This window comes from Sardina pilchardus, chromosome 17 (genome assembly GCF_963854185.1).
Source record: "Sardina pilchardus chromosome 17, fSarPil1.1, whole genome shotgun sequence".
NCBI lineage: Eukaryota > Metazoa > Chordata > Actinopteri > Clupeiformes > Clupeidae > Sardina > Sardina pilchardus.
The window spans coordinates 12,864,078-12,889,872 of NC_085010.1; the positions used below are offsets into that span (position 1 = coordinate 12,864,078).

The 25,795-nt window shown below is 47.7% G+C and overlaps 57 non-coding genes across 57 annotated transcripts; all 57 read left to right on the forward strand.

Annotated features, from left to right (window-relative positions):
• The first annotated feature begins 257 nt into the window (after positions 1–257).
• On the forward strand, positions 258–373 carry LOC134062919 (U5 spliceosomal RNA). The gene has a single exon (XR_009935698.1). It is a non-coding gene; the product is annotated as a U5 spliceosomal RNA (small nuclear RNA).
• Positions 374–710: 337 nt separating this feature from the next.
• LOC134062829 (U5 spliceosomal RNA) lies at positions 711–826 on the forward strand. Its single transcript, XR_009935613.1, has one exon. It is a non-coding gene; the product is annotated as a U5 spliceosomal RNA (small nuclear RNA).
• Positions 827–1,163: 337 nt separating this feature from the next.
• Positions 1,164–1,279, forward strand: LOC134063366 (U5 spliceosomal RNA). Its single transcript, XR_009936125.1, has one exon. It is a non-coding gene; the product is annotated as a U5 spliceosomal RNA (small nuclear RNA).
• A 337-nt stretch (positions 1,280–1,616) lies between these two features.
• Positions 1,617–1,732, forward strand: LOC134062754 (U5 spliceosomal RNA). The gene has a single exon (XR_009935539.1). It is a non-coding gene; the product is annotated as a U5 spliceosomal RNA (small nuclear RNA).
• A 337-nt stretch (positions 1,733–2,069) lies between these two features.
• On the forward strand, positions 2,070–2,185 carry LOC134063367 (U5 spliceosomal RNA). The gene has a single exon (XR_009936126.1). It is a non-coding gene; the product is annotated as a U5 spliceosomal RNA (small nuclear RNA).
• A 337-nt stretch (positions 2,186–2,522) lies between these two features.
• On the forward strand, positions 2,523–2,637 carry LOC134062805 (U5 spliceosomal RNA). Its single transcript, XR_009935590.1, has one exon. It is a non-coding gene; the product is annotated as a U5 spliceosomal RNA (small nuclear RNA).
• Positions 2,638–2,975: 338 nt separating this feature from the next.
• LOC134063308 (U5 spliceosomal RNA) lies at positions 2,976–3,091 on the forward strand. Its single transcript, XR_009936070.1, has one exon. It is a non-coding gene; the product is annotated as a U5 spliceosomal RNA (small nuclear RNA).
• A 337-nt stretch (positions 3,092–3,428) lies between these two features.
• On the forward strand, positions 3,429–3,544 carry LOC134062789 (U5 spliceosomal RNA). The gene has a single exon (XR_009935574.1). It is a non-coding gene; the product is annotated as a U5 spliceosomal RNA (small nuclear RNA).
• Positions 3,545–3,881: 337 nt separating this feature from the next.
• Positions 3,882–3,997, forward strand: LOC134062830 (U5 spliceosomal RNA). The gene has a single exon (XR_009935614.1). It is a non-coding gene; the product is annotated as a U5 spliceosomal RNA (small nuclear RNA).
• A 337-nt stretch (positions 3,998–4,334) lies between these two features.
• LOC134063368 (U5 spliceosomal RNA) lies at positions 4,335–4,450 on the forward strand. Its single transcript, XR_009936127.1, has one exon. It is a non-coding gene; the product is annotated as a U5 spliceosomal RNA (small nuclear RNA).
• A 337-nt stretch (positions 4,451–4,787) lies between these two features.
• LOC134062755 (U5 spliceosomal RNA) lies at positions 4,788–4,903 on the forward strand. Its single transcript, XR_009935540.1, has one exon. It is a non-coding gene; the product is annotated as a U5 spliceosomal RNA (small nuclear RNA).
• Positions 4,904–5,240: 337 nt separating this feature from the next.
• On the forward strand, positions 5,241–5,356 carry LOC134063370 (U5 spliceosomal RNA). Its single transcript, XR_009936129.1, has one exon. It is a non-coding gene; the product is annotated as a U5 spliceosomal RNA (small nuclear RNA).
• Positions 5,357–5,693: 337 nt separating this feature from the next.
• Positions 5,694–5,808, forward strand: LOC134062806 (U5 spliceosomal RNA). The gene has a single exon (XR_009935591.1). It is a non-coding gene; the product is annotated as a U5 spliceosomal RNA (small nuclear RNA).
• Positions 5,809–6,146: 338 nt separating this feature from the next.
• On the forward strand, positions 6,147–6,262 carry LOC134062769 (U5 spliceosomal RNA). The gene has a single exon (XR_009935554.1). It is a non-coding gene; the product is annotated as a U5 spliceosomal RNA (small nuclear RNA).
• Positions 6,263–6,599: 337 nt separating this feature from the next.
• LOC134063371 (U5 spliceosomal RNA) lies at positions 6,600–6,715 on the forward strand. Its single transcript, XR_009936130.1, has one exon. It is a non-coding gene; the product is annotated as a U5 spliceosomal RNA (small nuclear RNA).
• Positions 6,716–7,052: 337 nt separating this feature from the next.
• Positions 7,053–7,168, forward strand: LOC134062790 (U5 spliceosomal RNA). Its single transcript, XR_009935575.1, has one exon. It is a non-coding gene; the product is annotated as a U5 spliceosomal RNA (small nuclear RNA).
• Positions 7,169–7,505: 337 nt separating this feature from the next.
• On the forward strand, positions 7,506–7,621 carry LOC134062831 (U5 spliceosomal RNA). The gene has a single exon (XR_009935615.1). It is a non-coding gene; the product is annotated as a U5 spliceosomal RNA (small nuclear RNA).
• Positions 7,622–7,958: 337 nt separating this feature from the next.
• Positions 7,959–8,074, forward strand: LOC134063372 (U5 spliceosomal RNA). Its single transcript, XR_009936131.1, has one exon. It is a non-coding gene; the product is annotated as a U5 spliceosomal RNA (small nuclear RNA).
• A 337-nt stretch (positions 8,075–8,411) lies between these two features.
• LOC134062756 (U5 spliceosomal RNA) lies at positions 8,412–8,527 on the forward strand. Its single transcript, XR_009935541.1, has one exon. It is a non-coding gene; the product is annotated as a U5 spliceosomal RNA (small nuclear RNA).
• Positions 8,528–8,864: 337 nt separating this feature from the next.
• LOC134063373 (U5 spliceosomal RNA) lies at positions 8,865–8,980 on the forward strand. The gene has a single exon (XR_009936132.1). It is a non-coding gene; the product is annotated as a U5 spliceosomal RNA (small nuclear RNA).
• Positions 8,981–9,317: 337 nt separating this feature from the next.
• LOC134063374 (U5 spliceosomal RNA) lies at positions 9,318–9,433 on the forward strand. Its single transcript, XR_009936133.1, has one exon. It is a non-coding gene; the product is annotated as a U5 spliceosomal RNA (small nuclear RNA).
• Positions 9,434–9,770: 337 nt separating this feature from the next.
• Positions 9,771–9,886, forward strand: LOC134063375 (U5 spliceosomal RNA). The gene has a single exon (XR_009936134.1). It is a non-coding gene; the product is annotated as a U5 spliceosomal RNA (small nuclear RNA).
• A 337-nt stretch (positions 9,887–10,223) lies between these two features.
• On the forward strand, positions 10,224–10,339 carry LOC134063376 (U5 spliceosomal RNA). The gene has a single exon (XR_009936135.1). It is a non-coding gene; the product is annotated as a U5 spliceosomal RNA (small nuclear RNA).
• Positions 10,340–10,676: 337 nt separating this feature from the next.
• On the forward strand, positions 10,677–10,792 carry LOC134063377 (U5 spliceosomal RNA). The gene has a single exon (XR_009936136.1). It is a non-coding gene; the product is annotated as a U5 spliceosomal RNA (small nuclear RNA).
• A 337-nt stretch (positions 10,793–11,129) lies between these two features.
• On the forward strand, positions 11,130–11,245 carry LOC134063378 (U5 spliceosomal RNA). Its single transcript, XR_009936137.1, has one exon. It is a non-coding gene; the product is annotated as a U5 spliceosomal RNA (small nuclear RNA).
• Positions 11,246–11,579: 334 nt separating this feature from the next.
• On the forward strand, positions 11,580–11,695 carry LOC134063379 (U5 spliceosomal RNA). Its single transcript, XR_009936138.1, has one exon. It is a non-coding gene; the product is annotated as a U5 spliceosomal RNA (small nuclear RNA).
• A 337-nt stretch (positions 11,696–12,032) lies between these two features.
• LOC134063320 (U5 spliceosomal RNA) lies at positions 12,033–12,148 on the forward strand. The gene has a single exon (XR_009936082.1). It is a non-coding gene; the product is annotated as a U5 spliceosomal RNA (small nuclear RNA).
• A 337-nt stretch (positions 12,149–12,485) lies between these two features.
• On the forward strand, positions 12,486–12,601 carry LOC134062757 (U5 spliceosomal RNA). The gene has a single exon (XR_009935542.1). It is a non-coding gene; the product is annotated as a U5 spliceosomal RNA (small nuclear RNA).
• Positions 12,602–12,938: 337 nt separating this feature from the next.
• LOC134063381 (U5 spliceosomal RNA) lies at positions 12,939–13,054 on the forward strand. The gene has a single exon (XR_009936140.1). It is a non-coding gene; the product is annotated as a U5 spliceosomal RNA (small nuclear RNA).
• Positions 13,055–13,391: 337 nt separating this feature from the next.
• Positions 13,392–13,507, forward strand: LOC134063382 (U5 spliceosomal RNA). Its single transcript, XR_009936141.1, has one exon. It is a non-coding gene; the product is annotated as a U5 spliceosomal RNA (small nuclear RNA).
• A 337-nt stretch (positions 13,508–13,844) lies between these two features.
• LOC134063383 (U5 spliceosomal RNA) lies at positions 13,845–13,960 on the forward strand. The gene has a single exon (XR_009936142.1). It is a non-coding gene; the product is annotated as a U5 spliceosomal RNA (small nuclear RNA).
• Positions 13,961–14,297: 337 nt separating this feature from the next.
• On the forward strand, positions 14,298–14,413 carry LOC134063384 (U5 spliceosomal RNA). Its single transcript, XR_009936143.1, has one exon. It is a non-coding gene; the product is annotated as a U5 spliceosomal RNA (small nuclear RNA).
• Positions 14,414–14,750: 337 nt separating this feature from the next.
• Positions 14,751–14,866, forward strand: LOC134063386 (U5 spliceosomal RNA). The gene has a single exon (XR_009936144.1). It is a non-coding gene; the product is annotated as a U5 spliceosomal RNA (small nuclear RNA).
• Positions 14,867–15,203: 337 nt separating this feature from the next.
• LOC134063387 (U5 spliceosomal RNA) lies at positions 15,204–15,319 on the forward strand. The gene has a single exon (XR_009936145.1). It is a non-coding gene; the product is annotated as a U5 spliceosomal RNA (small nuclear RNA).
• A 337-nt stretch (positions 15,320–15,656) lies between these two features.
• On the forward strand, positions 15,657–15,772 carry LOC134062858 (U5 spliceosomal RNA). Its single transcript, XR_009935641.1, has one exon. It is a non-coding gene; the product is annotated as a U5 spliceosomal RNA (small nuclear RNA).
• Positions 15,773–16,109: 337 nt separating this feature from the next.
• LOC134063322 (U5 spliceosomal RNA) lies at positions 16,110–16,225 on the forward strand. Its single transcript, XR_009936084.1, has one exon. It is a non-coding gene; the product is annotated as a U5 spliceosomal RNA (small nuclear RNA).
• A 337-nt stretch (positions 16,226–16,562) lies between these two features.
• Positions 16,563–16,678, forward strand: LOC134063323 (U5 spliceosomal RNA). Its single transcript, XR_009936085.1, has one exon. It is a non-coding gene; the product is annotated as a U5 spliceosomal RNA (small nuclear RNA).
• A 337-nt stretch (positions 16,679–17,015) lies between these two features.
• On the forward strand, positions 17,016–17,131 carry LOC134063388 (U5 spliceosomal RNA). The gene has a single exon (XR_009936146.1). It is a non-coding gene; the product is annotated as a U5 spliceosomal RNA (small nuclear RNA).
• Positions 17,132–17,468: 337 nt separating this feature from the next.
• On the forward strand, positions 17,469–17,584 carry LOC134063389 (U5 spliceosomal RNA). The gene has a single exon (XR_009936147.1). It is a non-coding gene; the product is annotated as a U5 spliceosomal RNA (small nuclear RNA).
• A 337-nt stretch (positions 17,585–17,921) lies between these two features.
• On the forward strand, positions 17,922–18,037 carry LOC134063390 (U5 spliceosomal RNA). Its single transcript, XR_009936148.1, has one exon. It is a non-coding gene; the product is annotated as a U5 spliceosomal RNA (small nuclear RNA).
• A 337-nt stretch (positions 18,038–18,374) lies between these two features.
• LOC134063314 (U5 spliceosomal RNA) lies at positions 18,375–18,490 on the forward strand. Its single transcript, XR_009936076.1, has one exon. It is a non-coding gene; the product is annotated as a U5 spliceosomal RNA (small nuclear RNA).
• Positions 18,491–18,827: 337 nt separating this feature from the next.
• LOC134062807 (U5 spliceosomal RNA) lies at positions 18,828–18,942 on the forward strand. The gene has a single exon (XR_009935592.1). It is a non-coding gene; the product is annotated as a U5 spliceosomal RNA (small nuclear RNA).
• A 338-nt stretch (positions 18,943–19,280) lies between these two features.
• Positions 19,281–19,396, forward strand: LOC134062770 (U5 spliceosomal RNA). The gene has a single exon (XR_009935555.1). It is a non-coding gene; the product is annotated as a U5 spliceosomal RNA (small nuclear RNA).
• A 337-nt stretch (positions 19,397–19,733) lies between these two features.
• On the forward strand, positions 19,734–19,848 carry LOC134062808 (U5 spliceosomal RNA). Its single transcript, XR_009935593.1, has one exon. It is a non-coding gene; the product is annotated as a U5 spliceosomal RNA (small nuclear RNA).
• A 338-nt stretch (positions 19,849–20,186) lies between these two features.
• Positions 20,187–20,302, forward strand: LOC134062771 (U5 spliceosomal RNA). The gene has a single exon (XR_009935556.1). It is a non-coding gene; the product is annotated as a U5 spliceosomal RNA (small nuclear RNA).
• A 337-nt stretch (positions 20,303–20,639) lies between these two features.
• On the forward strand, positions 20,640–20,755 carry LOC134062749 (U5 spliceosomal RNA). Its single transcript, XR_009935534.1, has one exon. It is a non-coding gene; the product is annotated as a U5 spliceosomal RNA (small nuclear RNA).
• Positions 20,756–21,092: 337 nt separating this feature from the next.
• LOC134063326 (U5 spliceosomal RNA) lies at positions 21,093–21,208 on the forward strand. The gene has a single exon (XR_009936088.1). It is a non-coding gene; the product is annotated as a U5 spliceosomal RNA (small nuclear RNA).
• Positions 21,209–21,545: 337 nt separating this feature from the next.
• Positions 21,546–21,661, forward strand: LOC134063391 (U5 spliceosomal RNA). The gene has a single exon (XR_009936149.1). It is a non-coding gene; the product is annotated as a U5 spliceosomal RNA (small nuclear RNA).
• Positions 21,662–21,998: 337 nt separating this feature from the next.
• Positions 21,999–22,114, forward strand: LOC134063393 (U5 spliceosomal RNA). Its single transcript, XR_009936151.1, has one exon. It is a non-coding gene; the product is annotated as a U5 spliceosomal RNA (small nuclear RNA).
• Positions 22,115–22,451: 337 nt separating this feature from the next.
• On the forward strand, positions 22,452–22,565 carry LOC134062841 (U5 spliceosomal RNA). Its single transcript, XR_009935625.1, has one exon. It is a non-coding gene; the product is annotated as a U5 spliceosomal RNA (small nuclear RNA).
• Positions 22,566–22,903: 338 nt separating this feature from the next.
• LOC134062763 (U5 spliceosomal RNA) lies at positions 22,904–23,019 on the forward strand. The gene has a single exon (XR_009935548.1). It is a non-coding gene; the product is annotated as a U5 spliceosomal RNA (small nuclear RNA).
• Positions 23,020–23,356: 337 nt separating this feature from the next.
• LOC134063394 (U5 spliceosomal RNA) lies at positions 23,357–23,472 on the forward strand. Its single transcript, XR_009936152.1, has one exon. It is a non-coding gene; the product is annotated as a U5 spliceosomal RNA (small nuclear RNA).
• Positions 23,473–23,809: 337 nt separating this feature from the next.
• LOC134062810 (U5 spliceosomal RNA) lies at positions 23,810–23,924 on the forward strand. The gene has a single exon (XR_009935595.1). It is a non-coding gene; the product is annotated as a U5 spliceosomal RNA (small nuclear RNA).
• A 338-nt stretch (positions 23,925–24,262) lies between these two features.
• LOC134062900 (U5 spliceosomal RNA) lies at positions 24,263–24,378 on the forward strand. The gene has a single exon (XR_009935680.1). It is a non-coding gene; the product is annotated as a U5 spliceosomal RNA (small nuclear RNA).
• Positions 24,379–24,715: 337 nt separating this feature from the next.
• LOC134063395 (U5 spliceosomal RNA) lies at positions 24,716–24,831 on the forward strand. The gene has a single exon (XR_009936153.1). It is a non-coding gene; the product is annotated as a U5 spliceosomal RNA (small nuclear RNA).
• A 337-nt stretch (positions 24,832–25,168) lies between these two features.
• Positions 25,169–25,284, forward strand: LOC134062791 (U5 spliceosomal RNA). The gene has a single exon (XR_009935576.1). It is a non-coding gene; the product is annotated as a U5 spliceosomal RNA (small nuclear RNA).
• A 337-nt stretch (positions 25,285–25,621) lies between these two features.
• On the forward strand, positions 25,622–25,737 carry LOC134063396 (U5 spliceosomal RNA). The gene has a single exon (XR_009936154.1). It is a non-coding gene; the product is annotated as a U5 spliceosomal RNA (small nuclear RNA).
• The last annotated feature ends 58 nt before the right edge of the window (positions 25,738–25,795 follow it).

Sequence of the window (25,795 nt, forward strand, 5' to 3'; positions counted from 1 at the left end):
GGCGGCACGGGCTGCTGTTCGCCTGTGGTTTTACCTGGTGCTGTAAGCTTTTCTGGATTTTGAGGAGGGGGAAAAACTAAATTTTTTCTTAGGCCCAGTTTGAAAATTACTAGACCATATGCGAATCACTTCACCTTTTGCACAAAGGTAAAGCAGTACTTAGAAGGTCCGTGCGTGGCGTCAAGGGTACTTGTAACCCTGATGGTGACCCGTGTCGCTGGCGGTGGCTACCTGAAGTCATGTTCTAGACCGGAAGAACACTCATGGTTCTCTTCATATCGTATAAATCTTTCGCCTTTTACTATTGATTTCCGTGGAAAGGACCACTATGAGTTGATATGAATTTTTTGACGCCCCGCCCTACGGTGGGGCTCCTTGATTTGTGAAAAAGAAGCGCTTTCTCTTTGCTTGTGTGCCGACAGCGACGAACGAAAGGGGAGGAGCTCCGACCTTGGCGGCACGGTCTGCTGTTCGCCTGTGGTTTTACCTGGTGCTGTAAGCTTTTCTGGATTTTGAGGAGGGGGAAAAACTAAACTTTTTCTTAGGCCCAGTTTGAAAATGACTAGACCATATGCGTATCACTTCACCTTTTGCACAAAGGTAAAGCAGTACTTTGAAGGTCCGTGCGTGGCGTTAAGGGTACTTGTAACCCTGATGGTGACCCGTGTCGCTGGCGGTGGCTACCTGAAGTCATGTTCTAGACCGGCAGAACACTCATGGTTCTCTTCATATCGTATAAATCTTTCGCCTTTTACTAAAGATTTCCGTGGAAAGGACCGCTATGAGTTGATATGAATTTTTTGACGCCCCGCCTTACGGTGGGGCTCCTTGAACTGTGAAAAAGAAGCGCTTTCTCTTTGCTTGTGTGCCGACAGCGACGAACGAAAGGAGAGGAGCTCCCACGTTGGCGGCACGGTCTGCTGTTCGCCTGTGGTTTTACCTGGTGCTGTAAGCTTTTCTGGATTTTGAGGAGGGGGAAAAACTAAACTTTTTCTTAGGCCCAGTTTGAAAATTACTAGACCATATGCGAATCACTTCACCTTTTGCACAAAGGTAAAGCAGTACTTAGAAGGTCCGTGCGTGGCGTCAAGGGTACTTGTAACCCTGATGGTGACCCGTGTCGCTGGCGGTGGCTATCTGAAGTCATGTTCTAGACCGGCAGAACACTCATGGTTCTCTTCATATCGTATAAATCTTTCGCCTTTTACTAAAGATTTCCGTGGAAAGGACCACTATGAGTTGATATGAATTTTTTGACGCCCCGCCTTACGGTGGGGCTCCTTGAACTGTGAAAAAGAAGCGCTTTCTCTTTGCTTGTGTGCCGACAGCGACGAACGAAAGGAGAGGAGCTCCCACGTTGGCGGCACGGTCTGCTTTTCGCCTGTGGTTTTACCTGGTGCTGTAAGCTTTTCTGGATTTTGAGGAGGGGGAAAAACTAAACTTTTTCTTAGGCCCAGTTTGAAAATTACTAGACCATATGCGAATCACTTCACCTTTTGCACAAAGGTAAAGCAGTACTTAGAAGGTCCGTGCGTGGCGTCAAGGGTACTTGTAACCCTGATGGTGACCCGTGTCGCTGGCGGTGGCTACCTGAAGTCATGTTCTAGACCGGAAGAACACTCATGGTTCTCTTCATATCGTATAAATCTTTCGCCTTTTACTAAAGATTTCCGTGGAAAGGACCACTATGAGTTGATATGAATTTTTTGACGCCCCGCATTACGGTGGGGCTCCTTGATTTGTGAAAAAGAAGCGCTTTCTCTTTGCTTGTGTGCCGACAGCGACGAACGAAAGGGGAGGAGCTCCCACCTTGGCGGCACGGTCTGCTGTTCGCCTGTGGTTTTACCTGGTGCTGTAAGCTTTTCTGGATTTTGAGGAGGGGGAAAAACTAAACTTTTTCTTAGGCCCAGTTTGAAAATTACTAGACCATATGCGAATCACTTCACCTTTTGCACAAAGGTAAAGCAGTACTTAGAAGGTCCGTGCGTGGCGTCAAGGGTACTTGTAACCCTGATGGTGACCCGTGTCGCTGGCGGTGGCTAGCTGAAGTCATGTTCTAGACCGGCAGAACACTCATGGTTCTCTTCATATCGTATAAATCTTTCGCCTTTTACTAAAGATTTCCGTGGAAAGGACCACTATGAGTTGATATGAATTTTTTGACGCCCCGCCTTACGGTGGGGCTCCTTGATTTGTGAAAAAGAAGCGCTTTCTCTTTGCTTGTGTGCCGATGGCGACGAACGAAAGGGGAGGAGCTCCCACCTTGGCGGCACGGTCTGCTGTTCGCCTGTGGTTTTACCTGGTGCTGTAAGCTTTTCTGGATTTTGAGGAGGGGGAAAAACTAAACTTTTTCTTAGACCCAGTTTGAAAATTACTAGACCATATACGTATCACTTCACCTTTTGCACAAAGGTAAAGCAGTACTTTGAAGGTCCGTGCGTGGCGTTAAGGGTACTTGTAACCCTGATGGTGACCCGTGTCGCTGGCGGTGGCTACCTGAAGTCATGTTCTAGACCGGCAGAACACTCATGGTTCTCTTCATATCGTATAAATCTTTCGCCTTTTACTAAAGATTTCCGTGGAAAGGACCACTATGAGTTGATATGAATTTTTTGACGCCCCGCCTTACGGTGGGGTTCCTTGATCTGTGAAAAAGAAGCGCTTTCTCTTTGCTTGTGTGCCGACAGCGACGAACGAAAGGAGAGGAGCTCCTACGTTGGCGGCACGGTCTGCTGTTCGCCTGTGGTTTTACCTGGTGCTGTAAGCTTTTCTGGATTTTGAGGAGGGGGAAAAACTAAACTTTTTCTTAGGCCCAGTTTGAAAATTACTAGACCATATGCGAATCACTTCACCTTTTGCACAAAGGTAAAGCAGTACTTAGAAGGTCCGTGCGTGGCGTCAAGGGTACTTGTAACCCTGATGGTGACCCGTGTCGCTGGCGGTGGCTACCTGAAGTCATGTTCTAGACCGGCAGAACACTCATGGTTCTCTTCATATCGTATAAATCTTTCGCCTTTTACTAAAGATTTCCGTGGAAAGGACCACTATGAGTTGATATTAATTTTTTGACGCCCCGTCCTACGGTGGGGCTCCTTGATTTGTGAAAAAGAAGTGCTTTCTCTTTGCTTGTGTGCCGACAGCGACGAACGAAAGGAGAGGAGCTCCCACGTTGGCGGCACGGGCTGCTGTTCGCCTGTGGTTTTACCTGGTGCTGTAAGCTTTTCTGGATTTTGAGGAGGGGGAAAAACTAAATTTTTTCTTAGGCCCAGTTTGAAAATTACTAGACCATATGCGAATCACTTCACCTTTTGCACAAAGGTAAAGCAGTACTTAGAAGGTCCGTGCGTGGCGTCAAGGGTACTTGTAACCCTGATGGTGACCCGTGTCGCTGGCGGTGGCTACCTGAAGTCATGTTCTAGACCGGAAGAACACTCATGGTTCTCTTCATATCGTATAAATCTTTCGCCTTTTACTAAAGATTTCCGTGGAAAGGACCACTATGAGTTGATATGAATTTTTTGACGCCCCGCCCTACGGTGGGGCTCCTTGATTTGTGAAAAAGAAGCGCTTTCTCTTTGCTTGTGTGCCGACAGCGACGAACGAAAGGGGAGGAGCTCCGACCTTGGCGGCACGGTCTGCTGTTCGCCTGTGGTTTTACCTGGTGCTGTAAGCTTTTCTGGATTTTGAGGAGGGGGAAAAACTAAACTTTTTCTTAGGCCCAGTTTGAAAATGACTAGACCATATGCGTATCACTTCACCTTTTGCACAAAGGTAAAGCAGTACTTTGAAGGTCCGTGCGTGGCGTTAAGGGTACTTGTAACCCTGATGGTGACCCGTGTCGCTGGCGGTGGCTACCTGAAGTCATGTTCTAGACCGGCAGAACACTCATGGTTCTCTTCATATCGTATAAATCTTTCGCCTTTTACTAAAGATTTCCGTGGAAAGGACCGCTATGAGTTGATATGAATTTTTTGACGCCCCGCCTTACGGTGGGGCTCCTTGAACTGTGAAAAAGAAGCGCTTTCTCTTTGCTTGTGTGCCGACAGCGACGAACGAAAGGAGAGGAGCTCCCACGTTGGCGGCACGGTCTGCTGTTCGCCTGTGGTTTTACCTGGTGCTGTAAGCTTTTCTGGATTTTGAGGAGGGGGAAAAACTAAACTTTTTCTTAGGCCCAGTTTGAAAATTACTAGACCATATGCGAATCACTTCACCTTTTGCACAAAGGTAAAGCAGTACTTAGAAGGTCCGTGCGTGGCGTCAAGGGTACTTGTAACCCTGATGGTGACCCGTGTCGCTGGCGGTGGCTACCTGAAGTCATGTTCTAGACCGGCAGAACACTCATGGTTCTCTTCATATCGTATAAATCTTTCGCCTTTTACTAAAGATTTCCGTGGAAAGGACCACTATGAGTTGATATGAATTTTTTGACGCCCCGCCTTACGGTGGGGCTCCTTGAACTGTGAAAAAGAAGCGCTTTCTCTTTGCTTGTGTGCCGACAGCGACGAACGAAAGGAGAGGAGCTCCCACGTTGGCGGCACGGTCTGCTGTTCGCCTGTGGTTTTACCTGGTGCTGTAAGCTTTTCTGGATTTTGAGGAGGGGGAAAAACTAAACTTTTTCTTAGGCCCAGTTTGAAAATTACTAGACCATATGCGAATCACTTCACCTTTTGCACAAAGGTAAAGCAGTACTTAGAAGGTCCGTGCGTGGCGTCAAGGGTACTTGTAACCCTGATGGTGACCCGTGTCGCTGGCGGTGGCTACCTGAAGTCATGTTCTAGACCGGAAGAACACTCATGGTTCTCTTCATATCGTATAAATCTTTCGCCTTTTACTAAAGATTTCCGTGGAAAGGACCACTATGAGTTGATATGAATTTTTTGACGCCCCGCATTACGGTGGGGCTCCTTGATTTGTGAAAAAGAAGCGCTTTCTCTTTGCTTGTGTGCCGACAGCGACGAACGAAAGGGGAGGAGCTCCCACCTTGGCGGCACGGTCTGCTGTTCGCCTGTGGTTTTACCTGGTGCTGTAAGCTTTTCTGGATTTTGAGGAGGGGGAAAAACTAAACTTTTTCTTAGGCCCAGTTTGAAAATTACTAGACCATATGCGAATCACTTCACCTTTTGCACAAAGGTAAAGCAGTACTTAGAAGGTCCGTGCGTGGCGTCAAGGGTACTTGTAACCCTGATGGTGACCCGTGTCGCTGGCGGTGGCTAGCTGAAGTCATGTTCTAGACCGGCAGAACACTCATGGTTCTCTTCATATCGTATAAATCTTTCGCCTTTTACTAAAGATTTCCGTGGAAAGGACCACTATGAGTTGATATGAATTTTTTGACGCCCCGCCTTACGGTGGGGCTCCTTGATTTGTGAAAAAGAAGCGCTTTCTCTTTGCTTGTGTGCCGATGGCGACGAACGAAAGGGGAGGAGCTCCCACCTTGGCGGCACGGTCTGCTGTTCGCCTGTGGTTTTACCTGGTGCTGTAAGCTTTTCTGGATTTTGAGGAGGGGGAAAAACTAAACTTTTTCTTAGACCCAGTTTGAAAATTACTAGACCATATACGTATCACTTCACCTTTTGCACAAAGGTAAAGCAGTACTTTGAAGGTCCGTGCGTGGCGTTAAGGGTACTTGTAACCCTGATGGTGACCCGTGTCGCTGGCGGTGGCTACCTGAAGTCATGTTCTAGACCGGCAGAACACTCATGGTTCTCTTCATATCGTATAAATCTTTCGCCTTTTACTAAAGATTTCCGTGGAAAGGACCACTATGAGTTGATATGAATTTTTTGACGCCCCGCCTTACGGTGGGGTTCCTTGATCTGTGAAAAAGAAGCGCTTTCTCTTTGCTTGTGTGCCGACAGCGACGAACGACAGGAGAGGAGCTCCTACGTTGGCGGCACGGTCTGCTGTTCGCCTGTGGTTTTACCTGGTGCTGTAAGCTTTTCTGGATTTTGAGGAGGGGGAAAAACTAAACTTTTTCTTAGGCCCAGTTTGAAAATTACTAGACCATATGCGAATCACTTCACCTTTTGCACAAAGGTAAAGCAGTACTTAGAAGGTCCGTGCGTGGCGTCAAGGGTACTTGTAACCCTGATGGTGACCCGTGTCGCTGGCGGTGGCTACCTGAAGTCATGTTCTAGACCGGCAGAACACTCATGGTTCTCTTCATATCGTATAAATCTTTCGCCTTTTACTAAAGATTTCCGTGGAAAGGACCACTATGAGTTGATATGAATTTTTTGACGCCCCGTCCTACGGTGGGGCTCCTTGATTTGTGAAAAAGAAGTGCTTTCTCTTTGCTTGTGTGCCGACAGCGACGAACGAAAGGGGAGGAGCTCCGACCTTGGCGGCACGGTCTGCTGTTCGCCTGTGGTTTTACCTGGTGCTGTAAGCTTTTCTGGATTTTGAGGAGGGGGAAAAACTAAACTTTTTCTTAGGCCCAGTTTGAAAATGACTAGACCATATGCGTATCACTTCACCTTTTGCACAAAGGTAAAGCAGTACTTTGAAGGTCCGTGCGTGGCGTTAAGGGTACTTGTAACCCTGATGGTGACCCGTGTCGCTGGCGGTGGCTACCTGAAGTCATGTTCTAGACCGGCAGAACACTCATGGTTCTCTTCATATCGTATAAATCTTTCGCCTTTTACTAAAGATTTCCGTGGAAAGGACCACTATGAGTTGATATGAATTTTTTGACGCCCCGCCTTACGGTGGGGCTCCTTGAACTGTGAAAAAGAAGCGCTTTCTCTTTGCTTGTGTGCCGACAGCGACGAACGAAAGGAGAGGAGCTCCCACGTTGGCGGCACGGGCTGCTGTTCGCCTGTGGTTTTACCTGGTGCTGTAAGCTTTTCTGGATTTTGAGGAGGGGGAAAAACTAAATTTTTTCTTAGGCCCAGTTTGAAAATTACTAGACCATATGCGAATCACTTCACCTTTTGCACAAAGGTAAAGCAGTACTTAGAAGGTCCGTGCGTGGCGTCAAGGGTACTTGTAACCCTGATGGTGACCCGTGTCGCTGGCGGTGGCTACCTGAAGTCATGTTCTAGACCGGAAGAACACTCATGGTTCTCTTCATATCGTATAAATCTTTCGCCTTTTACTAAAGATTTCCGTGGAAAGGACCACTATGAGTTGATATGAATTTTTTGACGCCCCGCCCTACGGTGGGGCTCCTTGATTTGTGAAAAAGAAGCGCTTTCTCTTTGCTTGTGTGCCGACAGCGACGAACGAAAGGGGAGGAGCTCCGACCTTGGCGGCACGGTCTGCTGTTCGCCTGTGGTTTTACCTGGTGCTGTAAGCTTTTCTGGATTTTGAGGAGGGGGAAAAACTAAACTTTTTCTTAGGCCCAGTTTGAAAATGACTAGACCATATGCGTATCACTTCACCTTTTGCACAAAGGTAAAGCAGTACTTTGAAGGTCCGTGCGTGGCGTTAAGGGTACTTGTAACCCTGATGGTGACCCGTGTCGCTGGCGGTGGCTACCTGAAGTCATGTTCTAGACCGGCAGAACACTCATGGTTCTCTTCATATCGTATAAATCTTTCGCCTTTTACTAAAGATTTCCGTGGAAAGGACCGCTATGAGTTGATATGAATTTTTTGACGCCCCGCCTTACGGTGGGGCTCCTTGAACTGTGAAAAAGAAGCGCTTTCTCTTTGCTTGTGTGCCGACAGCGACGAACGAAAGGAGAGGAGCTCCCACGTTGGCGGCACGGTCTGCTGTTCGCCTGTGGTTTTACCTGGTGCTGTAAGCTTTTCTGGATTTTGAGGAGGGGGAAAAACTAAACTTTTTCTTAGGCCCAGTTTGAAAATTACTAGACCATATGCGAATCACTTCACCTTTTGCACAAAGGTAAAGCAGTACTTAGAAGGTCCGTGCGTGGCGTCAAGGGTACTTGTAACCCTGATGGTGACCCGTGTCGCTGGCGGTGGCTACCTGAAGTCATGTTCTAGACCGGCAGAACACTCATGGTTCTCTTCATATCGTATAAATCTTTCGCCTTTTACTAAAGATTTCCGTGGAAAGGACCACTATGAGTTGATATGAATTTTTTGACGCCCCGCCTTACGGTGGGGCTCCTTGAACTGTGAAAAAGAAGCGCTTTCTCTTTGCTTGTGTGCCGACAGCGACGAACGAAAGGAGAGGAGCTCCCACGTTGGCGGCACGGTCTGCTGTTCGCCTGTGGTTTTACCTGGTGCTGTAAGCTTTTCTGGATTTTGAGGAGGGGGAAAAACTAAACTTTTTCTTAGGCCCAGTTTGAAAATTACTAGACCATATGCGAATCACTTCACCTTTTGCACAAAGGTAAAGCAGTACTTAGAAGGTCCGTGCGTGGCGTCAAGGGTACTTGTAACCCTGATGGTGACCCGTGTCGCTGGCGGTGGCTACCTGAAGTCATGTTCTAGACCGGAAGAACACTCATGGTTCTCTTCATATCGTATAAATCTTTCGCCTTTTACTAAAGATTTCCGTGGAAAGGACCACTATGAGTTGATATGAATTTTTTGACGCCCCGCATTACGGTGGGGCTCCTTGATTTGTGAAAAAGAAGCGCTTTCTCTTTGCTTGTGTGCCGACAGCGACGAACGAAAGGGGAGGAGCTCCCACCTTGGCGGCACGGTCTGCTGTTCGCCTGTGGTTTTACCTGGTGCTGTAAGCTTTTCTGGATTTTGAGGAGGGGGAAAAACTAAACTTTTTCTTAGGCCCAGTTTGAAAATTACTAGACCATATGCGAATCACTTCACCTTTTGCACAAAGGTAAAGCAGTACTTAGAAGGTCCGTGCGTGGCGTCAAGGGTACTTGTAACCCTGATGGTGACCCGTGTCGCTGGCGGTGGCTAGCTGAAGTCATGTTCTAGACCGGCAGAACACTCATGGTTCTCTTCATATCGTATAAATCTTTCGCCTTTTACTAAAGATTTCCGTGGAAAGGACCACTATGAGTTGATATGAATTTTTTGACGCCCCGCCTTACGGTGGGGCTCCTTGATTTGTGAAAAAGAAGCGCTTTCTCTTTGCTTGTGTGCCGACAGCGACGAACGAAAGGGGAGGAGCTCCCACCTTGGCGGCACGGTCTGCTGTTCGCCTGTGGTTTTACCTGGTGCTGTAAGCTTTTCTGGATTTTGAGGAGGGGGAAAAACTAAACTTTTTCTTAGGCCCAGTTTGAAAATGACTAGACCATATGCGTATCACTTCACCTTTTGCACAAAGGTAAAGCAGTACTTGGAAGGTCCGTGCGTGGCGTTAAGGGTACTTGTAACCCTGATGGTGACCCGTGTCGCTGGCGGTGGCTACCTGAAGTCATGTTCTAGACCGGCAGAACACTCATGGTTCTCTTCATATCGTATAAATCTTTCGCCTTTTACTAAAGATTTCCGTGGAAAGGACCACTATGAGTTGATATGAATTTTTTGACGCCCCGCCTTACGGTGGGGCTCCTTGATCTGTGAAAAAGAAGCGCTTTCTCTTTGCTTGTGTGCCGACAGCGACGAACGAAAGGAGAGGAGCTCCCACGTTGGCGGCACGGTCTGTTGTTCGCCTGTGGTTTTACCTGGTGCTGTAAGCTTTTCTGGATTTTGAGGAGGGGGAAAAACTAAACTTTTTCTTAGGCCCAGTTTGAAAATGACTAGACCATATGCGTATCACTTCACCTTTTGCACAAAGGTAAAGCAGTACTTTGAAGGTCCGTGCGTGGCGTTAAGGGTACTTGTAACCCTGATGGTGACCCGTGTCGCTGGCGGTGGCTACCTGAAGTCATGTTTTAGACCGGCAGAACACTCATGGTTCTCTTCATATCGTATAAATCTTTCGCCTTTTACTAAAGATTTCCGTGGAAAGGACCACTATGAGTTGATATGAATTTTTTGACGCCCCGCCTTACGGTGGGGCTCCTTGATCTGTGAAAAAGAAGCGCTTTCTCTTTGCTTGTGTGCCGACAGCGACGAACGAAAGGAGAGGAGCTCCCACGTTGGCGGCACGGTCTGCTGTTCGCCTGTGGTTTTACCTGGTGCTGTAAGCTTTTCTGGATTTTGAGGAGGGGGAAAAACTAAACTTTTTCTTAGGCCCAGTTTGAAAATGACTAGACCATATGCGTATCACTTCACCTTTTGCACAAAGGTAAAGCAGTACTTTGAAGGTCCGTGCGTGGCGTCAAGGGTACTTGTAACCCTGATGGTGACCCGTGTCGCTGGCGGTGGCTACCTGAAGTCATGTTCTAGACCGGCAGAACACTCATGGTTCTCTTCATATCGTATAAATCTTTCGCCTTTTACTAAAGATTTCCGTGGAAAGGACCACTATGAGTTGATATGAATTTTTTGACGCCCCGCCTTACGGTGGGGCTCCTTGATCTGTGAAAAAGAAGCGCTTTCTCTTTGCTTGTGTGCCGACAGCGACGAACGAAAGGAGAGGAGCTCCCACGTTGGCGGCACGGTCTGCTGTTCGCCTGTGGTTTTACCTGGTGCTGTAAGCTTTTCTGGATTTTGAGGAGGGGGAAAAACTAAACTTTTTCTTAGGCCCAGTTTGAAAATGACTAGACCATATGCGTATCACTTCACCTTTTGCACAAAGGTAAAGCAGTACTTTGAAGGTCCGTGCGTGGCGTTAAGGGTACTTGTAACCCTGATGGTGACCCGTGTCGCTGGCGGTGGCTACCTGAAGTCATGTTCTAGACCGGCAGAACACTCATGGTTCTCTTCATATCGTATAAATCTTTCGCCTTTTACTAAAGATTTCCGTGGAAAGGACCACTATGAGTTGATATGAATTTTTTGACGCCCCGCCTTACGGTGGGGCTCCTTGATCTGTGAAAAAGAAGCGCTTTCTCTTTGCTTGTGTGCCGACAGCGACGAACGAAAGGAGAGGAGCTCCCACGTTGGCGGCACGGTCTGCTGTTCGCCTGTGGTTTTACCTGGTGCTGTAAGCTTTTCTGGATTTTGAGGAGGGGGAAAAACTAAACTTTTTCTTAGGCCCAGTTTGAAAATGACTAGACCATATGCGTATCACTTCACCTTTTGCACAAAGGTAAAGCAGTACTTTGAAGGTCCGTGCGTGGCGTTAAGGGTACTTGTAACCCTGATGGTGACCCGTGTCGCTGGCGGTGGCTACCTGAAGTCATGTTCTAAACCGGCAGAACACTCATGGTTCTCTTCATATCGTATAAATCTTTCGCCTTTTACTAAAGATTTCCGTGGAAAGGACCACTATGAGTTGATATGAATTTTTTGACGCCCCGCCTTACGGTGGGGCTCCTTGATCTGTGAAAAAGAAGCGCTTTCTCTTTGCTTGTGTGCCGACAGCGACGAACGAAAGGAGAGGAGCTCCCACGTTGGCGGCACGGTCTGCTGTTCGCCTGTGGTTTTACCTGGTGCTGTAAGCTTTTCTGGATTTTGAGGGGGAAAAACTAAACTTTTTCTTAGGCCCAGTTTGAAAATGACTAGACCATATGCGTATCACTTCACCTTTTGCACAAAGGTAAAGCAGTACTTTGAAGGTCCGTGCGTGGCGTTAAGGGTACTTGTAACCCTGATGGTGACCCGTGTCGCTGGCGGTGGCTACCTGAAGTCATGTTCTAAACCGGCAGAACACTCATGGTTCTCTTCATATCGTATAAATCTTTCGCCTTTTACTAAAGATTTCCGTGGAAAGGACCACTATGAGTTGATATGAATTTTTTGACGCCCCGCCTTACGGTGGGGCTCCTTGATCTGTGAAAAAGAAGCGCTTTCTCTTTGCTTGTGTGCCGACAGCGACGAACGAAAGGAGAGGAGCTCCCACGTTGGCGGCACGGTCTGCTGTTCGCCTGTGGTTTTACCTGGTGCTGTAAGCTTTTCTGGATTTTGAGGAGGGGGAAAAACTAAACTTTTTCTTAGGCCCAGTTTGAAAATTACTAGACCATATGCGAATCACTTCACCTTTTGCACAAAGGTAAAGCAGTACTTAGAAGGTCCGTGCGTGGCGTCAAGGGTACTTGTAACCCTGATGGTGACCCGTGTCGCTGGCGGTGGCTACCTGAAGTCATGTTCTAGACCGGCAGAACACTCATGGTTCTCTTCATATCGTATAAATCTTTCGCCTTTTACTAAAGATTTCCGTGGAAAGGACCACTATGAGTTGATATGAATTTTTTGATGCCCCGCCTTACGGTGGGGCTCCTTGAACTGTGAAAAAGAAGCGCTTTCTCTTTGCTTGTGTGCCGACGGCGACGAACGAAAGGAGAGGAGCTCCCACGTTGGCGGCACGGTCTGCTGTTCGCCTGTGGTTTTACCTGGTGCTGTAAGCTTTTCTGGATTTTGAGGAGGGGGAAAAACTAAACTTTTTCTTAGGCCCAGTTTGAAAATTACTAGACCATATGCGAATCACTTCACCTTTTGCACAAAGGTAAAGCAGTACTTAGAAGGTCCGTGCGTGGCGTCAAGGGTACTTGTAACCCTGATGGTGACCCGTGTCGCTGGCGGTGGCTACCTGAAGTCATGTTCTAGACCGGAAGAACACTCATGGTTCTCTTCATATCGTATAAATCTTTCGCCTTTTACTAAAGATTTCCGTGGAAAGGACCACTATGAGTTGATATGAATTTTTTGACGCCCCGCATTACGGTGGGGCTCCTTGATTTGTGAAAAAGAAGCGCTTTCTCTTTGCTTGTGTGCCGACAGCGACGAACGAAAGGGGAGGAGCTCCCACCTTGGCGGCACGGTCTGCTGTTCGCCTGTGGTTTTACCTGGTGCTGTAAGCTTTTCTGGATTTTGAGGAGGGGGAAAAACTAAACTTTTTCTTAGGCCCAGTTTGAAAATTACTAGACCATATGCGAATCACTTCACCTTTTGCACAAAGGTAAAGCAGTACTTAGAAGGTCCGTGCGTGGCGTCAAGGGTACTTGTAACCCTGATGGTGACCCGTGTCGCTGGCGGTGGCTAGCTGAAGTCATGTTCTAGACCGGCAGAACACTCATGGTTCTCTTCATATCGTATAAATCTTTCGCCTTTTACTAAAGATTTCCGTGGAAAGGACCACTATGAGTTGATATGAATTTTTTGACGCCCCGCCTTACGGTGGGGCTCCTTGATTTGTGAAAAAGAAGCGCTTTCTCTTTGCTTGTGTGCCGACAGCGACGAACGAAAGGGGAGGAGCTCCCACCTTGGCGGCACGGTCTGCTGTTCGCCTGTGGTTTTACCTGGTGCTGTAAGCTTTTCTGGATTTTGAGGAGGGGGAAAAACTAAACTTTTTCTTAGGCCCAGTTTGAAAATGACTAGACCATATGCGTATCACTTCACCTTTTGCACAAAGGTAAAGCAGTACTTGGAAGGTCCGTGCGTGGCGTTAAGGGTACTTGTAACCCTGATGGTGACCCGTGTCGCTGGCGGTGGCTACCTGAAGTCATGTTCTAGACCGGCAGAACACTCATGGTTCTCTTCATATCGTATAAATCTTTCGCCTTTTACTAAAGATTTCCGTGGAAAGGACCACTATGAGTTGATATGAATTTTTTGACGCCCCGCCTTACGGTGGGGCTCCTTGATCTGTGAAAAAGAAGCGCTTTCTCTTTGCTTGTGTGCCGACAGCGACGAACGAAAGGAGAGGAGCTCCCACGTTGGCGGCACGGTCTGTTGTTCGCCTGTGGTTTTACCTGGTGCTGTAAGCTTTTCTGGATTTTGAGGAGGGGGAAAAACTAAACTTTTTCTTAGGCCCAGTTTGAAAATGACTAGACCATATGCGTATCACTTCACCTTTTGCACAAAGGTAAAGCAGTACTTTGAAGGTCCGTGCGTGGCGTTAAGGGTACTTGTAACCCTGATGGTGACCCGTGTCGCTGGCGGTGGCTACCTGAAGTCATGTTTTAGACCGGCAGAACACTCATGGTTCTCTTCATATCGTATAAATCTTTCGCCTTTTACTAAAGATTTCCGTGGAAAGGACCACTATGAGTTGATATGAATTTTTTGACGCCCCGCCTTACGGTGGGGCTCCTTGATCTGTGAAAAAGAAGCGCTTTCTCTTTGCTTGTGTGCCGACAGCGACGAACGAAAGGAGAGGAGCTCCCACGTTGGCGGCACGGTCTGCTGTTCGCCTGTGGTTTTACCTGGTGCTGTAAGCTTTTCTGGATTTTGAGGAGGGGGAAAAACTAAACTTTTTCTTAGGCCCAGTTTGAAAATGACTAGACCATATGCGTATCACTTCACCTTTTGCACAAAGGTAAAGCAGTACTTTGAAGGTCCGTGCGTGGCGTCAAGGGTACTTGTAACCCTGATGGTGACCCGTGTCGCTGGCGGTGGCTACCTGAAGTCATGTTCTAGACCGGCAGAACACTCATGGTTCTCTTCATATCGTATAAATCTTTCGCCTTTTACTAAAGATTTCCGTGGAAAGGACCACTATGAGTTGATATGAATTTTTTGACGCCCCGCCTTACGGTGGGGCTCCTTGATCTGTGAAAAAGAAGCGCTTTCTCTTTGCTTGTGTGCCGACAGCGACGAACGAAAGGAGAGGAGCTCCCACGTTGGCGGCACGGTCTGCTGTTCGCCTGTGGTTTTACCTGGTGCTGTAAGCTTTTCTGGATTTTGAGGAGGGGGAAAAACTAAACTTTTTCTTAGGCCCAGTTTGAAAATGACTAGACCATATGCGTATCACTTCACCTTTTGCACAAAGGTAAAGCAGTACTTTGAAGGTCCGTGCGTGGCGTTAAGGGTACTTGTAACCCTGATGGTGACCCGTGTCGCTGGCGGTGGCTACCTGAAGTCATGTTCTAGACCGGCAGAACACTCATGGTTCTCTTCATATCGTATAAATCTTTCGCCTTTTACTAAAGATTTCCGTGGAAAGGACCACTATGAGTTGATATGAATTTTTTGACGCCCCGCCTTACGGTGGGGCTCCTTGATCTGTGAAAAAGAAGCGCTTTCTCTTTGCTTGTGTGCCGACAGCGACGAACGAAAGGAGAGGAGCTCCCACGTTGGCGGCACGGTCTGCTGTTCGCCTGTGGTTTTACCTGGTGCTGTAAGCTTTTCTGGATTTTGAGGAGGGGGAAAAACTAAACTTTTTCTTAGGCCCAGTTTGAAAATGACTAGACCATATGCGTATCACTTCACCTTTTGCACAAAGGTAAAGCAGTACTTTGAAGGTCCGTGCGTGGCGTTAAGGGTACTTGTAACCCTGATGGTGACCCGTGTCGCTGGCGGTGGCTACCTGAAGTCATGTTCTAAACCGGCAGAACACTCATGGTTCTCTTCATATCGTATAAATCTTTCGCCTTTTACTAAAGATTTCCGTGGAAAGGACCACTATGAGTTGATATGAATTTTTTGACGCCCCGCCTTACGGTGGGGCTCCTTGATCTGTGAAAAAGAAGCGCTTTCTCTTTGCTTGTGTGCCGACAGCGACGAACGAAAGGAGAGGAGCTCCCACGTTGGCGGCACGGTCTGCTGTTCGCCTGTGGTTTTACCTGGTGCTGTAAGCTTTTCTGGATTTTGAGGAGGGGGAAAAACTAAACTTTTTCTTAGGCCCAGTTTGAAAATGACTAGACCATATGCGTATCACTTCACCTTTTGCACAAAGGTAAAGCAGTACTTTGAAGGTCCGTGCGTGGCGTTAAGGGTACTTGTAACCCTGATGGTGACCCGTGTCGCTGGCGGTGGCTACCTGAAGTCATGTTCTAAACCGGCAGAACACTCATAGTTCTCTTCATATCGTATAAATCTTTCGCCTTTTACTAAAGATTTCCGTGGAAAGGACCACTATGAGTTGATATGAATTTTTTGACGCCCCGCCTTACGGTGGGGCTCCTTGATCTGTGAAAAAGAAGCGCTTTCTCTTTGCTTGTGTGCCGACAGCGACGAACGAAAGGAGAGGAGCTCCCACGTTGGCGGCACGGTCTGCTGTTCGCCTGTGGTTTTACCTGGTGCTGTAAGCTTTTCTGGATTTTGAGGAGGGGGAAAAACTAAACTTTTTCTTAGGCCCAGTTTGAAAATTACTAGACCATATGCGAATCACTTCACCTTTTGCACAAAGGTAAAGCAGTACTTAGAAGGTCCGTGCGTGGCGTCAAGGGTACTTGTAACCCTGATGGTGACCCGTGTCGCTGGCGGTGGCTACCTGAAGTCATGTTCTAGACCGGCAGAACACTCATGGTTCTCTTCATATCGTATAAATCTTTCGCCTTTTACTAAAGATTTCCGTGGAAAGGACCACTATGAGTTGATATGAATTTTTTGATGCCCCGCCTTACGGTGGGGCTCCTTGAACTGTGAAAAAGAAGCGCTTTCTCTTTGCTTGTGTGCCGACGGCGACGAACGAAAGGAGAGGAGCTCCCACGTTGGCGGCACGGTCTGCTGTTCGCCTGTGGTTTTACCTGGTGCTGTAAGCTTTTCTGGATTTTGAGGAGGGGGAAAAACTAAACTTTTTCTTAGGCCCAGTTTGAAAATGACTAGACCATATGCGTATCACTTCACCTTTTGCACAAAGGTAAAGCAGTACTTTGAAGGTCCGTGCGTGGCGTTAAGGGTACTTGTAACCCTGATGGTGACCCGTGTCGCTGGCGGTGGCTACCTGAAGTCATGTTCTAGACCGGCAGAACACTCATGGTTCTCTTCATATCGTATAAATCTTTCGCCTTTTACTAAAGATTTCCGTGGAAAGGACCACTATGAGTTGATATGAATTTTTTGATGCCCCGCCTTACGGTGGGGCTCCTTGATCTGTGAAAAAGAAGCGCTTTCTCTTTGCTTGTGTGCCGACAGCGACGAACGAAAGGAGAGGAGCTCCCACGTTGGCGGCACGGTCTGCTGTTCGCCTGTGGTTTTACCTGGTGCTGTAAGCTTTTCTGGATTTTGAGGAGGGGGAAAAACTAAACTTTTTCTTAGGCCCAGTTTGAAAATGACTAGACCATATGCGTATCACTTCACCTTTTGCACAAAGGTAAAGCAGTACTTTGAAGGTCCGTGCGTGGCGTTAAGGGTACTTGTAACCCTGATGGTGACCCGTGTCGCTGGCGGTGGCTACCTGAAGTCATGTTCTAAATCGGCAGAACACTCATGGTTCTCTTCATATCGTATAAATCTTTCGCCTTTTACTAAAGATTTCCGTGGAAAGGACCACTATGAGTTGATATGAATTTTTTGACGCCCCGCCTTACGGTGGGGCTCCTTGATCTGTGAAAAAGAAGCGCTTTCTCTTTGCTTGTGTGCCGACAGCGACGAACGAAAGGAGAGGAGCTCCCACGTTGGCGGCACGGTCTGCTGTTCGCCTGTGGTTTTACCTGGTGCTGTAAGCTTTTCTGGATTTTGAGGAGGGGGAAAAACTAAACTTTTTCTTAGGCCCAGTTTGAAAATTACTAGACCATATGCGAATCACTTCACCTTTTGCACAAAGGTAAAGCAGTACTTAGAAGGTCCGTGCGTGGCGTCAAGGGTACTTGTAACCCTGATGGTGACCCGTGTCGCTGGCGGTGGCTACCTGAAGTCATGTTCTAGACCGGCAGAACACTCATGGTTCTCTTCATATCGTATAAATCTTTCGCCTTTTACTAAAGATTTCCGTGGAAAGGACCACTATGAGTTGATATGAATTTTTTGACGCCCCGCCTTACGGTGGGGCTCCTTGAACTGTGAAAAAGAAGCGCTTTCTCTTTGCTTGTGTGCCGACGGCGACGAACGAAAGGAGAGGAGCTCCCACGTTGGCGGCACGGTCTGCTGTTCGCCTGTGGTTTTACCTGGTGCTGTAAGCTTTTCTGGATTTTGAGGAGGGGGAAAAACTAAACTTTTTCTTAGGCCCAGTTTGAAAATTACTAGACCATATGCGAATCACTTCACCTTTTGCACAAAGGTAAAGCAATACTTAGAAGGTCCGTGCGTGGCGTCAAGGGTACTTGTAACCCTGATGGTGACCCGTGTCGCTGGCGGTGGCTACCTGAAGTCATGTTCTAGACCGGCAGAACACTCATGGTTCTCTTCATATCGTATAAATCTTTCGCCTTTTACTAAAGATTTCCGTGGAAAGGACCACTATGAGTTGATATGAATTTTTTGACGCCCCGCCTTACGGTGGGGCTCCTTGATCTGTGAAAAAGAAGCGCTTTCTCTTTGCTTGTGTGCCGACAGCGACGAACGAAAGGGGAGGAGCTCCGACCTTGGCGGCACGGACTGCTGTTCGCCTGTGGTTTTACCTGGTGCTGTAAGCTTTTCTGGATTTTGAGGAGGGGGAAAAACTAAACTTTTTCTTAGGCCCAGTTTGAAAATGACTAGACCATATGCGTATCACTTCACCTTTTGCACAAAGGTAAAGCAGTACTTTGAAGGTCCGTGCGTGGCGTTAAGGGTACTTGTAACCCTGATGGTGACCCGTGTCGCTGGCGGTGGCTACCTGAAGTCATGTTCTAGACCGGCAGAACACTCATGGTTCTCTCCATATCGTATAAATCTTTCGCCTTTTACTAAAGATTTCCGTGGAAAGGACCACTATGAGTTGATATGAATTTTTTGACGCCCCGCCTTACGGTGGGGCTCCTTGATTTGTGAAAAAGAAGCGCTTTCTCTTTGCTTGTGTGCCGATGGCGACGAACGAAAGGGGAGGAGCTCCCACCTTGGCGGCACGGTCTGCTGTTCGCCTGTGGTTTTACCTGGTGCTGTAAGCTTTTCTGGATTTTGAGGAGGGGGAAAAACTAAACTTTTTCTTAGACCCAGTTTGAAAATTACTAGACCATATACGTATCACTTCACCTTTTGCACAAAGGTAAAGCAGTACTTTGAAGGTCCGTGCGTGGCGTTAAGGGTACTTGTAACCCTGATGGTGACCCGTGTCGCTGGCGGTGGCTACCTGAAGTCATGTTCTAGACCGGCAGAACACTCATGGTTCTCTTCATATCGTATAAATCTTTCGCCTTTTACTAAAGATTTCCGTGGAAAGGACCACTATGAGTTGATATGAATTTTTTGACGCCCCGCCTTACGGTGGGGTTCCTTGATCTGTGAAAAAGAAGCGCTTTCTCTTTGCTTGTGTGCCGACAGCGACGAACGAAAGGAGAGGAGCTCCTACGTTGGCGGCACGGTCTGCTGTTCGCCTGTGGTTTTACCTGGTGCTGTAAGCTTTTCTGGATTTTGAGGAGGGGGAAAAACGAAACTTTTTCTTAGGCCCAGTTTGAAAATTACTAGACCATATGCGAATCACTTCACCTTTTGCACAAAGGTAAAGCAGTACTTAGAAGGTCCGTGCGTGGCGTCAAGGGTACTTGTAACCCTGATGGTGACCCGTGTCGTTGGCGGTGGCTACCTGAAGTCATGTTCTAGACCGGCAGAACACTCATGGTTCTCTTCATATCGTATAAATCTTTCGCCTTTTACTAAAGATTTCCGTGGAAAGGACCACTATGAGTTGATATGAATTTTTTGACGCCCCGTCCTACGGTGGGGCTCCTTGATTTGTGAAAAAGAAGTGCTTTCTCTTTGCTTGTGTGCCGACAGCGACGAACGAAAGGGGAGGAGCTCCGACCTTGGCGGCACGGTCTGCTGTTCGCCTGTGGTTTTACCTGGTGCTGTAAGCTTTTCTGGATTTTGAGGAGGGGGAAAAACTAAACTTTTTCTTAGACCCAGTTTGAAAATTACTAGACCATATACGTATCACTTCACCTTTTGCACAAAGGTAAAGCAGTACTTTGAAGGTCCGTGCGTGGCGTTAAGGGTACTTGTAACCCTGATGGTGACCCGTGTCGCTGGCGGTGGCTACCTGAAGTCATGTTCTAGACCGGCAGAACACTCATGGTTCTCTTCATATCGTATAAATCTTTCGCCTTTTACTAAAGATTTCCGTGGAAAGGACCACTATGAGTTGATATGAATTTTTTGACGCCCCGCCTTACGGTGGGGTTCCTTGATCTGTGAAAAAGAAGCGCTTTCTCTTTGCTTGTGTGCCGACAGCGACGAACGAAAGGAGAGGAGCTCCTACGTTGGCGGCACGGTCTGCTGTTCGCCTGTGGTTTTACCTGGTGCTGTAAGCTTTTCTGGATTTTGAGGAGGGGGAAAAACGAAACTTTTTCTTAGGCCCAGTTTGAAAATTACTAGACCATATGCGAATCACTTCACCTTTTGCACAAAGGTAAAGCAGTACTTAGAAGGTCCGTGCGTGGCGTCAAGGGTACTTGTAACCCTGATGGTGACCCGTGTCGTTGGCGGTGGCTACCTGAAGTCATGTTCTAGACCGGCAGAACACTCATGGTTCTCTTCATATCGTATAAATCTTTCGCCTTTTACTAAAGATTTCCGTGGAAAGGACCACTATGAGTTGATATGAATTTTTTGACGCCCCGTCCTACGGTGGGGCTCCTTGATTTGTGAAAAAGAAGTGCTTTCTCTTTGCTTGTGTGCCGACAGCGACGAACGAAAGGGGAGGAGCTCCGACCTTGGCGGCACGGTCTGCTGTTCGCCTGTGGTTTTACCTGGTGCTGTAAGCTTTTCTGGATTTTGAGGAGGGGGAAAAACTAAACTTTTTCTTAGGCCCAGTTTGAAAATGACTAGACCATATGCGTATCACTTCACCTTTTGCACAAAGGTAAAGCAGTACTTTGAAGGTCCGTGCGTGGCGTTAAGGGTACTTGTAACCCTGATGGTGACCCGTGTCGCTGGCGGTGGCTACCTGAAGTCATGTTCTAGACCGGCAGAACACTCATGGTTCTCTTCATATCGTATAAATCTTTTGCCTTTTACTAAAGATTTCCGTGGAAAGGACCACTATGAGTTGATATGAATTTTTTGACGCCCCGCCTTACGGTGGGGCTCCTTGAACTGTGAAAAAGAAGCGCTTTCTCTTTGCTTGTGTGCCGACAGCGACGAACGAAAGGAGAGGAGCTCCCACGTTGGCGGCACGGTCTGCTGTTCGCCTGTGGTTTTACCTGGTGCTGTAAGCTTTTCTGGATTTTGAGGAGGGGGAAAAACTAAACTTTTTCTTAGGCCCAGTTTGAAAATTACTAGACCATATGCGAATCACTTCACCTTTTGCACAAAGGTAAAGCAGTACTTAGAAGGTCCGTGCGTGGCGTCAAGGGTACTTGTAACCCTGATGGTGACCCGTGTCGCTGGCGGTGGCTACCTGAAGTCATGTTCTAGACCGGCAGAACACTCATGGTTCTCTTCATATCGTATAAATCTTTCGCCTTTTACTAAAGATTTCCGTGGAAAGGACCACTATGAGTTGATATGAATTTTTTGACGCCCCGCCTTACGGTGGGGCTCTTTGAACTGTGAAAAAGAAGCGCTTTCTCTTTGCTTGTGTGCCGACGGCGACGAACGAAAGGAGAGGAGCTCCCACGTTGGCGGCACGGTCTGCTGTTCGCCTGTGGTTTTATCTGGTGCTGTAAGCTTTTCTGGATTTTGAGGAGGGGGAAAAACTAAACTTTTTCTTAGGCCCAGTTTGAAAATTACTAGACCATATGCGAATCACTTCACCTTTTGCACAAAGGTAAAGCAATACTTAGAAGGTCCGTGCGTGGCGTCAAGGGTACTTGTAACCCTGATGGTGACCCATGTCGCTGGCGGTGGCTACCTGAAGTCATGTTCTAGACCGGCAGAACACTCATGGTTCTCTTCATATCGTATAAATCTTTCGCCTTTTACTAAAGATTTCCGTGGAAAGGACCACTATGAGTTGATATGAATTTTTTGACGCCCCGCCTTACGGTGGGGCTCCTTGATCTGTGAAAAAGAAGCGCTTTCTCTTTGCTTGTGTGCCGACAGCGACGAACGAAAGGGGAGGAGCTCCGACCTTGGCGGCACGGTCTGCTGTTCGCCTGTGGTTTTACCTGGTGCTGTAAGCTTTTCTGGATTTTGAGGAGGGGGAAAAACTAAACTTTTTCTTAGACCCAGTTTGAAAATTACTAGACCATATACGTATCACTTCACCTTTTGCACAAAGGTAAAGCAGTACTTTGAAGGTCCGTGCGTGGCGTTAAGGGTACTTGTAACCCTGATGGTGACCCGTGTCGCTGGCGGTGGCTACCTGAAGTCATGTTCTAGACCGGCAGAACACTCATGGTTCTCTTCATATCGTATAAATCTTTCGCCTTTTACTAAAGATTTCCGTGGAAAGGACCACTATGAGTTGATATGAATTTTTTGACGCCCCGCCTTACGGTGGGGCTCCTTGATCTGTGAAAAAGAAGCGCTTTCTCTTTGCTTGTGTGCCGACGGCGACGAACGAAAGGGGAGGAGCTCCCACCTTGGCGGCACGGTCTGCTGTTCGCCTGTGGTTTTACCTGGTGCTGTAAGCTTTTCTGGATTTTGAGGAGGGGGAAAAACTAAACTTTTTCTTAGACCCAGTTTGAAAATTACTAGACCATATACGTATCACTTCACCTTTTGCACAAAGGTAAAGCAGTACTTTGAAGGTCCGTGCGTGGCGTTAAGGGTACTTGTAACCCTGATGGTGACCCGTGTCGCTGGCGGTGGCTACCTGAAGTCATGTTCTAGACCGGCAGAACACTCATGGTTCTCTTCATATCGTATAAATCTTTCGCCTTTTACTAAAGATTTCCGTGGAAAGGACCACTATGAGTTGATATGATTTTTTGACGCCCCGCCTTATGGTGGGGTTCTTTGATCTGTGAAAAAGAAGCGCTTTCTCTTTGCTTGTGTGCCGACAGCGACGAACGAAAGGAGAGGAGCTCCCACGTTGGCGGCAAGGTCTGATGTTCGCCTGTGGTTTTACCTGGTGCTGTAAGCTTTTCTGGATTTTGAGGAGGGGGAAAAACTAAACTTTTTCTTAGGCCCAGTTTGAAAATTACTAGACCATATGCGAATCACTTCACCTTTTGCACAAAGGTAAAGCAGTACTTAGAAGGTCCGTGCGTGGCGTCAAGGGTACTTGTAACCCTGATGGTGACCCGTGTCGCTGGCGGTGGCTACCTGAAGTCATGTTCTAGACCGGCAGAACACTCATGGTTCTGTTCATATCGTATAAATCTTTCGCCTTTTACTAAAGATTTCCGTGGAAAGGACCACTATGAGTTGATATGAATTTTTTGACGCCCCGCCTTACGGTGGGGCTCCTTGATCTGTGAAAAAGAAGCGCTTTCTCTTTGCTTGTGTGCCGACAGCGACGAACGAAAGGAGAGGAGCTCCCACGTTGGCGGCACGGTCTGCTGTTTGCCTGTGGTTTTACCTGGTGCTGTAAGCTTTTCTGGATTTTGAGGAGGGGGAAAAACTAAACTTTTTCTTAGGCCCAGTTTGAAAATGACTAGACCATATGCGTATCACTTCACCTTTTGCACAAAGGTAAAGCAGTACTTTGAAGGTCCGTGCGTGGCGTTAAGGGTACTTGTAACCCTGATGGTGACCCGTGTCGCTGGCGGTGGCTACCTGAAGTCATGTTCTAGACCGGCAGAACACTCATGGTTCTCTTCATATCGTATAAATCTTTCGCCTTTTACTAAAGATTTCCGTGGAAAGGACCACTATGAGTTGATATGAATTTTTTGACGCCCCGCCTTACGGTGGGGCTCCTTGATCTGTGAAAAAGAAGCGCTTTCTCTTTGCTTGTGTGCCGACAGCGACGAACGAAAGGAGAGGAGCTCCCACGTTGGCGGCACGGTCTGCTGTTCGCCTGTGGTTTTACCTGGTGCTGTAAGCTTTTCTGGATTTTGAGGAGGGGGAAAAACTAAACTTTTTCTTAGGCCCAGTTTGAAAATGACTAGACCATATGCGTATCACTTCACCTTTTGCACAAAGGTAAAGCAGTACTTTGAAGGTCCGTGCGTGGCGTTAAGGGTACTTGTAACCCTGATGGTGACCCGTGTCGCTGGCGGTGGCTACCTGAAGTCATGTTCTAAACCGGCAGAACACTCATGGTTCTCTTCATATCGTATAAATCTTTCGCCTTTTACTAAAGATTTCCGTGGAAAGGACCACTATGAGTTGATATGAATTTTTTGACGCCCCGCCTTACGGTGGGGTTCCTTGATCTGTGAAAAAGAAGCGCTTTCTCTTTGCTTGTGTGCCGACAGCGACGAACGAAAGGAGAGGAGCTCCCACGTTGGCGGCACGGTCTGCTGTTCGCCTGTGGTTTTACCTGGTGCTGTAAGCTTTTCTGGATTTTGAGGAGGGGGAAAAACTAAACTTTTTCTTAGGCCCAGTTTGAAAATTACTAGACCATATGCGAATCACTTCACCTTTTGCACAAAGGTAAAGCAGTACTTAGAAGGTCCGTGCGTGGCGTCAAGGGTACTTGTAACCCTGATGGTGACCCGTGTCGCTGGCGGTGGCTACCTGAAGTCATGTTCTAGACCGGCAGAACACTCATGGTTCTCTTCATATCGTATAAATCTTTCGCCTTTTACTAAAGATTTCCATGGAAAGGACCACTATGAGTTGATATGAATTTTTTGACGCCCCGTCCTACGGTGGGGCTCCTTGATTTGTGAAAAAGAAGTGCTTTCTCTTTGCTTGTGTGCCGACAGCGACGAACGAAAGGGGAGGAGCTCCGACCTTGGCGGCACGGTCTGCTGTTCGCCTGTGGTTTTACCTGGTGCTGTAAGCTTTTCTGGATTTTGAGGAGGGGGAAAAACTAAACTTTTTCTTAGGCCCAGTTTGAAAATGACTAGACCATATGCGTATCACTTCACCTTTTGCACAAAGGTAAAGCAGTACTTTGAAGGTCCGTGCGTGGCGTTAAGGGTACTTGTAACCCTGATGGTGACCCGTGTCGCTGGCGGTGGCTACCTGAAGTCATGTTCTAGACCGGCAGAACACTCATGGTTCTCTTCATATCGTATAAATCTTTCGCCTTTTACTAAAGATTTCCGTGGAAAGGACCACTATGAGTTGATATGAATTTTTTGACGCCCCGCCTTACGGTGGGGCTCCTTGAACTGTGAAAAAGAAGCGCTTTCTCTTTGCTTGTGTGCCGACAGCGACGAACGAAAGGAGAGGAGCTCCCACGTTGGCGGCACGGGCTGCTGTTCGCCTGTGGTTTTACCTGGTGCTGTAAGCTTTTCTGGATTTTGAGGAGGGGGAAAAACTAAACTTTTTCTTAGGCCCAGTTTGAAAATTACTAGACCATATGCGAATCACTTCACCTTTTGCACAAAGGTAAAGCAGTACTTAGAAGGTCCGTGCGTGGCGTCAAGGGTACTTGTAACCCTGATGGTGACCCGTGTCGCTGGCGGTGGCTACCTGAAGTCATGTTCTAGACCGGAAGAACACTCATGGTTCTCTTCATATCGTATAAATCTTTCGCCTTTTACTAAAGATTTCCGTGGAAAGGACCACTATGAGTTGATATGAATTTTTTGACGCCCCGCCCTACGGTGGGGCTCCTTGATTTGTGAAAAAGAAGCGCTTTCTCTTTGCTTGTGTGCCGACAGCGACGAACGAAAGGGGAGGAGCTCCGACCTTGGCGGCACGGTCTGCTGTTCGCCTGTGGTTTTACCTGGTGCTGTAAGCTTTTCTGGATTTTGAGGAGGGGGAAAAACTAAACTTTTTCTTAGGCCCAGTTTGAAAATGACTAGACCATATGCTTATCACTTCACCTTTTGCACAAAGGTAAAGCAGTACTTTGAAGGTCCGTGCGTGGCGTTAAGGGTACTTGTAACCCTGATGGTGACCCGTGTCGCTGGCGGTGGCTACCTGAAGTCATGTTCTAGACCGGCAGAACACTCATGGTTCTCTTCATATCGTATAAATCTTTCGCCTTTTACTAAAGATTTCCGTGGAAAGGACCACTATGAGTTGATATGAATTTTTTGACGCCCCGCCTTACGGTGGGGCTCCTTGAACTGTGAAAAAGAAGCGCTTTCTCTTTGCTTGTGTGCCGACAGCGACGAACG